Source organism: Camelus bactrianus, chromosome 1 (assembly GCF_048773025.1).
Source record: "Camelus bactrianus isolate YW-2024 breed Bactrian camel chromosome 1, ASM4877302v1, whole genome shotgun sequence".
NCBI classification, from domain to species: domain Eukaryota; kingdom Metazoa; phylum Chordata; class Mammalia; order Artiodactyla; family Camelidae; genus Camelus; species Camelus bactrianus.
Window position 1 is genome coordinate 113,322,726 of NC_133539.1, and position 10,085 is coordinate 113,332,810.

Below are 10,085 nucleotides of genomic sequence, written 5' to 3' on the forward strand. Positions count from 1 at the left end.
ATTAAGGGGTGCCAAACAAGTTTCCTCCCTCTACCCCAGTGTAACTATATATATATTTAATTACACTGAGATATCTGAACAATTACTTGGGGCAAGCGTTAAGCCAATTAATCAAGTTAAAAGATTGACAAAAGGGCCTGAGTTCCTTGGTTCAAATCCTCACTGGGGACCCAGAGCTTCTGTACAGAATAGAGAAAGTGGTCAGGGGATGAAGGAAAAGAAAACCTCCAAGACTCCTTGTAAGACCAGGACTTGTTGATTGGGTCCTAGTGGAAATGAAAGCCAAAGGCTTAAAAGTTGATAGAACTGAGATGAAAGTACATAAAAGCTGGTATATTTAAATGGGCTCTATGTAAGATGGTTACATCTTTTTGGCTTAATTATATTGTGGGATAGACGTTTCACCGAGGAATACCTCCCCAGTGAGGGCGCATAGATCTGCCCCTCAGGAAATACTAATTACACATACTAAAGGAAACCAATAGGGTAACCTGAGCCACACAATATAAAGTAAAACTGGGAACTAATATTCAAGGGCTAATAAAAAACATATAATAGAGATTTTCTCTGGGTCCAACCTGTGCACGCAGAAAGAGAGGCTTTGTTGAATGCCTGATGTAAGCTTTTGAGGCACGGTATCGTAAACCCTGAAGTTCTAGAACACAGAACTCTTAATTTTCAGTTCAGTTGGAAATCTCACTGATATAAAAAAGCAAATGAAAGAAAATGTATTTGGGCAAATTTATCTTTTAATATCACGTAGGTAACAAACCAGTTCTTTGGAGAGTGAAAAGCAATTGTCTTTGTCTTGCTAATCTCTGCAAATCAGAAATGTAAAAACAGCCCACAATAACCTGAGCCTAATTTGTTCAGTCAGATAAAGCCTGAAACCAAGGGGGGAAGGAGGGAGAAAAGGCCTTTGAAAACTGGAAAGGCTCTCTCACCCAAAATCTAATTCATAGCCTCGTTATGGGTTTATCAGAGACAAATACAAATCTTAAGTCTTTTCACAAATAGTAAAGCCTTAGTCATACGAGCAAATTTAACTTATTCCAACTCTTACAAGTAACTAGTAAGTTTATCTTGTAATATCTGATTCAGAACTAAGTTTTTAAAGTGAAGCTATAAGATCTCTAGTTTTGTCTGTTTATATATACATCTGTGAATAGATTATATGAGATGTCTCTACCTTTGGAAAATATTGTCTAAATTAAACATATAAAAGAGTTCTATTTAATCGACTTAAAGTATGTGCTTACAAGTAAATATTTCTAAATACGAAAGAAACTGGCCAGAATGAATTTCAGGTTTACATGATCTAGGAAATATTCAATATTAAATTAATGTCTGATATGAAAGCTAGCTTACACTTGCTGATTTAACCAATAGAGACGTGTCTTACTTTTACCGTGCCTAGGTTTACTGAAGGTCACTAAGTTTATGTTGTTTCCATTACAGAATTTGTCAGCAAGAAACAAAATTAACTAAGTGATATTTTCATAAATTATAAAATAAAGGTAAATGTAAGAAGACGAAAGTGGTTAAATTTAAACCTGAAAACTCTTCTCTCAAGAAGAAAACTAAAGATATTTGGGGTTTATTAGACATACATCTTGTACCACAGTAAAAAAAGAAAAAAGAAATTATACCATGAGAAGATATATTTTTCAAGAGGTCATGGGCTATTCCAATCAGGAAATGCTGATCAGACAAACGTTTCACAATTACTTGCTGCTTGTTGGTTTTGGATGGAGATTAAGGTTTTTAAGGGTTAAAAAACATAATATGCAATTAAAACTACTAAAGATAACAAGGGAAACATATCAGGATGCAAGAAAAGAGGGATGCGTGTTGTCAGCAAAAGAAAGTATAAGGAACGAAAATACACTTTTTTAAAGGGAAAGATTGATCTTGTTTCTGGACGTAAAAACAAGGGACAAACTAATATGAATACAGAAAGTTGTAGAAGGTTTATACAAAGTGAGCCCTGAAAAGGAGCTTTGTACATGGTCAGGCTGGGATTAGATTAAATTTAATTAGGTGAATGGATTTTGTTATTAAAAGTAGACTGATGCAAGACTGGATTTGGTTCCTCTCTCTGTGAAGAGAACAAAGTTTTCTTGGAATGCTACTTTTGAAAACAGATTGTGGGTTTCTTTGCTGATCTGTATTTCCCTTAAAAATCTTTTATTGTCACTTTTGTTAAGAGAATAAATATTGTTTCACAGTGACCTATGCCCCTATTTGATCAAGTGTTTTGAAACCTTTCTGATATTTTTGACAAAATTCCCAAACATCAAAATTACCAAAGTTCTTTTGACTCCCAACTAACTCTGGGATGCTTCAAAGGAACCCTGAAACATCTCAGGGTGGGATGCTAAACTAATTAGGCTTATTTGGTATGTTACATTACTTGAGAAGCACTATCAAATGATTGGAGATAAGCCTTAAATTATATAGTATGGGTAAATGTCATTAATATAGATATTCCAAAATTTATATGGAATTCCTAAAAATGTGATACGTCCTGGTGTAATGTTAGCAGTCTTAATTCTAGTTATTAACTTAAACGTGTTGTATGCCACAGAAATAGCCAAGTTTCTTATCAATTGCACTGTAATCAGATCTTTAACCATGCCATTTAAGGCTTCCGTCATTTATAGACAGTCATTGTTTTACTCTGATGTTTTTATAAAGTGAAGATCTTCAAGAAGGTTCATAAAAAGGGACTTCTTGACAAATACAAGTTCCTGATAACTTTTAGATCATACCACCAAACTGGGTGAAAAAATTACAAAACTCTAATGGGAAACTTGATGACTTAATCCAGATCAACAGGAATTAACTACATGGGGCTGAATGAATTGATAAAAATGATTTATATCTTGTGAAATATACTGCTTTTAATTTTTGTTTTCCAGAAAAACCTTTCCTTTTACACAATGCCCTACAACAAGTTGATAAAGTATACCTTTGTAAACAAGGATGAAATATTTATCTTTTTCTAACTGATCCTTCCAGAATTTGGCTTCTCCAGCTGGCTCCCCTGTGGACTTGAGGTCTTACTGAGACCAGATTACAGCTAAATTCTAATTTGCATTCTTTGTTTTCAATTATTTATGCTTTGTGTCTCTCTCTGAAGCACTATGACTTTATTAATGTTACTAGCTATATTACTTATGTCCTGTCTATTTTGTAAGATTGCTTCTTCCATTAACAAATTTGTAACCAGGCCACTAACAAAATTAATGACGGCTAAAATTCTCAAGGCAGTTGATCGTATATATAACTACACAGAATAATGGTCATAGTGCAATTCCAGATATGGGATGAAAAAACAAGGAAAAACATTTCCTGGATCATAACAGACTCGTAAGACAGGCAATCCAGAGAATTTTATATTATCTTTAGGGCCCGATCCAAAAATTAACCCACTGAATGGCCTAGCGACAGAATCTTTGCCCGATCTAGGAATGAGCCTTCCTAGCACCATGGGACAAAATTGGTCATGATATTCTCCCAAATATTAGTTGAATTTATGACCAAGAGGAGGCGCTGTGAATGAAGACTGTGGCCTGCCATATCAGTAAACCAAGGATGTTGAGGCCACCAAGCCAGAAGCCACTGCAGCCACCCCCAACTGTGCACCCTTGGGAATTCAGGATGGAGAAAAGTAGGAGACTAGCCCCTGATCCTGATCATTAAGGTGCATATCAAAGGCATGATTTCAATGAGCCCAGGCTCTCACATATTCCCATACATAGAAAAACACTAAATTCATTAACTTGAGATGTCTGGTTTTCTTTAATTAATAGTAATTGTTTGATGTTCCAATGACCTGATTTTTGTTGCAAAAACTCCTATATATCCTGGCTCCTCCCTTACCTGTTTAGAGCAGTGCACAGAGCTATCTGGGAGGCTGTCTTCTGGGCTTAAGTCCTCAGAAAGTCCACCGAATAAAACATAATTTTCAATTTTTAGGTTGTACTTTTTTTTCAGTCAACAGAAGTTAGTGCCCCCCTCCACCCGTTTTTCCCTCTTTCACCTAGATGCAAAAAATGATAAGCCATTAGGGGATAAAGAAGCCACAGGAAGGGAGAAGCCAGGGTCCCAGGATAACTGCATGAAGGAATATAGCCACCATTGTACTGAAGCCAAGAACAACTTCCCTGCACCATTTCTTGTGCCATCATTTTGGGATCTATTTGTTACCACAATCTACCTTGACTAAATAAAACCACCGACAGAGAGCCAGGATTCACATGTAAAATACTCTTGGTCTTGTGGATCAGGGGTTCTCACTATAAAACAAATAAGAAATGTTCAATTAATTAAAGGTCCAGCTTAGCCTTCCACCTTTACCTCTCCATGTGCTTTCTCTCTTGAGCTGAACTTTTCTCCACTATTGTTCACTCTGCATAGCTCCTAGAGACATGTGCTCCCCTTCTGTCTCCCAGACCTGATTTTCCTTAACAGCCAAAACAGGGGGCTGAGTGTAGATTTCTGATGTTAAGAATCCCCAAGAAGGTACATAAGGATTTTATTAAGCATGAAAGCCCTGTAGATACCAGACTTGAATTCTCTCCCATTTGGTTCCTGGTCTTGAGTGCTGAGTGCCATCTTGTTTCATCTGCCTGAGAGCAATCTACCCAAATATGCATCTTGTTCAAAGACAAACACTAGCTTCCTGCTTCCAGGGGAACACATTTTCAGGTTCAGCCTTCTCCCATCTCACTGGTTTGGGCGCCTAGGACCTGTCTCTGAGAGGGAGCAGGACTCTGTGGGCCACTCCCCAACCCCTGCCTCTTGTTTTAGAGAAGGTGAAGTCTCCCAGGCCTCCTTGAGTCATATGAGGGCAGGTTGATTTGGACAAGCTCTCAGGCACTGGAGGATGCCAAGGACCCTGACCACCTATCTCAACAATTAACTGAGATTACTCCTTCCATTCCCGGCTGAACAGAATCTTTGGAGATGTTGGGGGTGGCGGGGGGGGGGGGGGGGCGGACACTGGGTCCACCAAATTGTAGGAATCATGATTAAAAACAACTTTCCTTCTTGTTACCAAGGCTGTCGCCTCCAGGATCACACCCTTGCCCCTCTCTCAAATAGAAACCAGTTACTCTTATCTAAGCCTCAGGAGGCAGCTGGGGAAGAAACAAGAACTGGTTAGAACTGTGAATGAAAAATACTGCAAACTGTATCAGTAAACAAAGAATGCTGAAGCCATCAAGCCGTCAGCGGTTGCCACCGCCCCCCTCCCTGCCCCCACCAAGTGAAGACAAGCCTGCAGCCCGGCCTCTGCAGCCACTCACAGTGGTGCACCCTGAGAGGACTCAGAATAAGAAAGGACAGGATACTGGCCCTAGATAGCTGGGTGCTTGTCAAAGGAATGAATTCAATGAGCCCAAGTGTTTGCTTCCTCCCATACATAGAAAAGCACTAAATTCTTTAACTTGAGATGCCTGTTCTTCTTTAGTTAACAAATAATCTTTTAATATTCCAACTACCTGGTCTTTGTTGTAAAACTCCTATATATCCTAGCTCCTCCCCTACCTCTTTGGAGCAGTCCCTCAGAGCGATCTGACAGGCTGTCATCCTTGGCTGAATCCTCAAAATTGTCCACCGAATAAAACATAACTCTCAACTTTTAGGTTGTGCATTTATTTCAGTTGACAGAACCCGCCCAGTCCAAGATAGTGGAGGATTTCACTTCCAGTGGACCTTGAGCCTCATTATATGCTCATTGTAATGTATTAGCTGCTAAGTGACACCCACCAGTGCCATGACAGTTGACAACTGCCATGAAGACAACAGGAAAAGCCCACACAAAGACTGAAAAGCTTAAACAAGGACTGACTGGCTCCATCATACCCGGAGGGAGGACATGGTGGTAGAAGTCTCCCACAAAAGCCCACATGGCCCGACCCAGGCCAGAGCCCTCTCTGCCAGTCAGCTTGGCTGATGGCTCCCCACTCCAGTGCCTCTTCCTAGTTCGAGCACTTTCTTTCCTTTTCCTCTTTTGAGAAATAAAAGCAGTTTTGCTCTGTCCCTCTGCCTTAGCATGTGAATTCTTTCCAGCCAGCAGGCAAGGACCTACACTTCGATGGGCTTCCTAATTTAGGGGTCTCACTCTTAGTTAATGTCTCCATTTTGAAGGATGGACTTAGTTTAGAGTTCGCATGTGAGTCAAAGGGGATTAAATGGCCCAATAAATGATATGGCCATTCCCAATTCTAATAGCAAGAGTCACCCATTTTCTGAAGTGTTCTATCCCGGAAGTCAGAGGCTGTTAATAATTCTGTACACTGTTAATAAAGCTGTGCCTCATGAGTGAATCCACCCAGCTAAGGGGACTGCTAAAAATGTCCTCACAATATAGGTGGGGCACAGCCACTCAATCTTCACCTAAGACATGTAGGAATCCACAAAGAGGCCACTCTTTCTCTCCAGCTCCTTTGGCAAAATTTCAGATCTTCTTGGCCATAAAACAAAAACTGTCAGTGGTAAAATTGTTCAGTTTGACTACAGATTAATTAATAACCTAAAAAGCATCAACCATTTAGCAACCACAAACTTTACATGAAATGCAGGAACCCAAACTGCATCGTATTTCTGTAGCATGTCATCCATGACAATGCTAAATCAAGGTTGCTTATTCAATGTAAAATACTTTGGAACAAAATAGCAAAATCTGAACTGCATTATCCAAGGGAAGGCCTCCTGTCTTCAGCCTTTTAGAAAAGTTAAGATTTCCCAAATGCCAGATACGGTAGATTCAAAGGGTCTTCAAGCCAATGTACAGCTATGCCAATGATGCGAATCAGCTGTTACCAGAAAACGCAAATTTGAAGGCAAGTTTGGATGCATTAAGTAACTGCCCAAGGCCCATCTGAAAGCCACTTAGGCTTTAGTGCATTCCTAGCAATGTCAAACTGAGATCACAGTCCACCTTTCTAAAAAGAGTAGCTTTATAATGTTCTATTAACATCCAGGAAGAAAACTCCTGAAATCTCTTAACCAACAATATGTAGGAAGCCATTATCTGAGGTTTAAGCAACTGCGTAGTGCTATTTTAATTACGTATTACAGGCAAACTGTGATTGTGTCTTTGCCAGTATTTTATTAGAATGTCAATTCCACTGAATTACATCCCATGGGAAAGATTAGCATGGATTTTAGTACGGATGTGTGAAAGTGTTGCTGTGCTCAGGCCAACTTTTAAAAGTTGTGTGCTAATTAGAATGAAAATGCTAAGAGAAGTGTGAGATCCTCAGGTCCAAGAAATCCTGCAGCCATCCTTCCCTCTTTTCCACGATAATTCTCACTGTTTGCAAATGGTACAAACTGAACACAAAGCCTGCCAGACATCAACACTGCACTGTGAGCATTAGCAGAGGATAAAAGGGATTTAGGATGAGGAAATGTACGTTCAGACATCTACTCCTCAGCTTAAAGCCAAGAAGGAATTAAATATTAAGCCATACACCTAATGGAAATGTATTTGAATCAAGGTTTTGAATCTCCCTCAAAAGAAATTTAGAAAAGCAGGCTTGGCGAGCTGGGGTCACCTGTGGTTTACCCACGTCTTACTGAAAGGACAGAGGCAGAAAAACGGGTCACCTGACAAGCAAATTAGCGGTAGAGAAAAGATCCCAGGTCTCCCAAAAGTCATTCCAGTACCCTTCTTTTCTGCTATCATTCTAATAGTTTCTAAACTGTGCCCCCACACTTCACATTCTTTTTTTTCCCCCTTAATTTGTAATTAAGGGGAAAATCTGAGTATATAATACAGGCAGATGATTACTTTCTTTGGCCAAGTAAAAACAGGACCAGGACCAAGTAAAGGAAATGGGTAAAAATAGAGGAGAGATGTGTTAGTAAAATCTTTTTTTTTTTTTTTTTTTTGTCATCTCCCCAGAGCGAAAAATGCTTAATGGTTTCTGGTCTTTGAGAACCAGCCGAGACTGGCCCCTGAGAAAGAGGCCAAGAGCTGCTTTGTCTGTGGCCCTCCAGTTTGTGTCCTCTCCTTTGTTTTTAATCCGTGGCGTTTTCAGGAGTGATCACTGGCTGCCCAAAGGAAAATTAAAATCACTTCAGAAAAACTCAGAATAGGATTCCTTCCGTTGTGATGACTGGGAAATTAAGCGGCCATCTGATGATGCTTTGTAAATTAAAGTGAGGGGCAGAATCAGCTATCCTGCGGACAATCCGGCCTTTGTACCTCCCCTCTCGCTGACCCCAGGGGAGAGGGGGATTCGGTTGGGGGGGGCGGGGCGGAGGCGGAGGGGGAGTTAGGCCCAGGGAAGAGAAACTTTTCTGTTTTTTAGAAAGAAACTCGGGATGTGCTGCTGTTCCGGCCTCAAGCTCAAGCAACTCCCCACCCCCGCTGCCCCTAACTCCCCGCTTCCGACCCAGAGCCGAAGCCCCCAGTTTGAAGGACAGGTGAGGGCCCTCCCTCCGCGGAGCCTGGAAGGCTCTCAACACCGTGTTCGGGCACCCCCCACCCCAACGCCGGCCAGTGCAAAGGCCTAGTGACCAGGTAACGGTAGGCAGGTACGGGGAGATGGTGGGGATACAAATCACCAGCCAGGCTGGAAGCGCCCGGTTGACGTCAGGCCTCCAGAAAACAGCAGATCGCCAGAGCAGACGCCGCTCACGCGCTACCAGCCGCTGGTCTCTAAAGCCCAGGGGCATTAAAGCGAAACTTGGCGACTCAGAGTCTCCGCGTGACTGTCGCCAGTCTTTTCTGACACCCATCCCCCACTCCCGACTCTCAGGCCGCTTTTCCCCTCCCCTGCCCACCCCTCCCTCGCTCAGGGTTCTTGAGCTGCCGGGGCCTCCTTTCTCTCTCCCGCCCCTACGTCCGGAGCCCGGGGGTGCCCCAGTCCCGCGCCCCCCGGCCCGGTTCTGGAATGGGGGGGAGGAGGAGCGCTCTCTGCCGAGGCCCCATTGCACCCCTGTCCTAGGCTCAGGCTCCTCTCCCGCGCCCGGATTCTGGGCTCGGCGGACGTCCCACCCTCTCCCCACGAGGCGCCGGCCCGCGGGGCCCCGACTCCGTCGCCCATTTCCCTCCCTCCCTCCCTCTCCTCCCTCTCCTCCCTCTCCTCCCTCTCCTCCCTCTCCTCCCTCTCCTCCCTCTCCTCCCCGGGCCGTCCCTGCCGGCCGCCAGCGTCCGCCCTCCCTCCGCCGCGGGGTCAATCGGGGACAGGCGCCGCCCCGCCCTCCCGAGGCCGAGCCCACCCCAAACGCCGCGCGACCCCGGAGCCCTCTCCGGGACCCTGGCGGGACCCCGGCGAGAGCCGTCCGGAGCGGCCGCGGCCCCGCGGAGAGGGGCGCGCCGTGCTCTCGGCCGCGGCAACCCCGGGGACGCGCAGAGGGCGCCTGGTGCGGAGCGGGGCGGAGCGGGCGCTGGTGCCCCCACAGGGGCCTCGTGAGCGCTCCAGGGCGGAGAATCGCGCAATTCGTCGGGCTGCGCACCCCGGAGGGGTCCGGCCCTGAAGCTCGCGGGTCCCCTGGGCCGGCCCTGCGGCCCCTGGAGGCTCGGTCTCACCCTCCTCCGCGCGCGTCGGGCAGCCTTGAGCGCAGCGCCGCCGACGGGTACCGCCAGGGCCAACGCAGCGTCCGGGCCCTCCTCCCCGGAGCGAGCGTCCAACTCCATGGCTCCAAGCTCCCAGCACTTTTTTTTTTTTAAGTAAATGTTATTAAGAGTTCGCATACTCTACTGGGCAGACCCTCGTGCAGTTGTTTTAATGTAAATTTTATTGTATATATACCGCAGTATATATAAAAGGCGCAGTGGATGAATGTTCCCGAACTGTACGTACTTGTGTGACGAGCCGCCAGACGGAGCCGCCAGACGGAGACACAGAACCTGCCCAACACCCCTGATGCCCCTTCAGCTCCTTCCAGCCACTCCCCCAAACACCCCCAGCGGCAACCTATGTCCTGATTTCTAACACTGAGATTGATTTTGTCAGTTTTCCTGCTTCACACGTGATCAATGTGTGCTTTTGTGTCTCGTTCCTTCTCACTCAACATCAGGTCATTATGTTGGTGAGATTCATGCCTGTTTTTGCCTCTGGTAG

General features: G+C 44.4%; 1 long non-coding RNA gene across 1 annotated transcript in view; it reads right to left on the reverse strand.

Annotated features, from left to right (window-relative positions):
* LOC141578795 (uncharacterized) overlaps positions 1-9,772 on the reverse strand; it is a 28,188-nt gene extending 18,416 nt beyond the window's left edge. The window contains exon 1 of the long non-coding RNA XR_012509465.1: positions 9,551-9,772. This is a non-coding gene — a long non-coding RNA (uncharacterized LOC141578795). The remainder of the gene's footprint in view (positions 1-9,550) is intronic.
* Between the last annotated feature and the right edge of the window lie 313 nt (positions 9,773-10,085).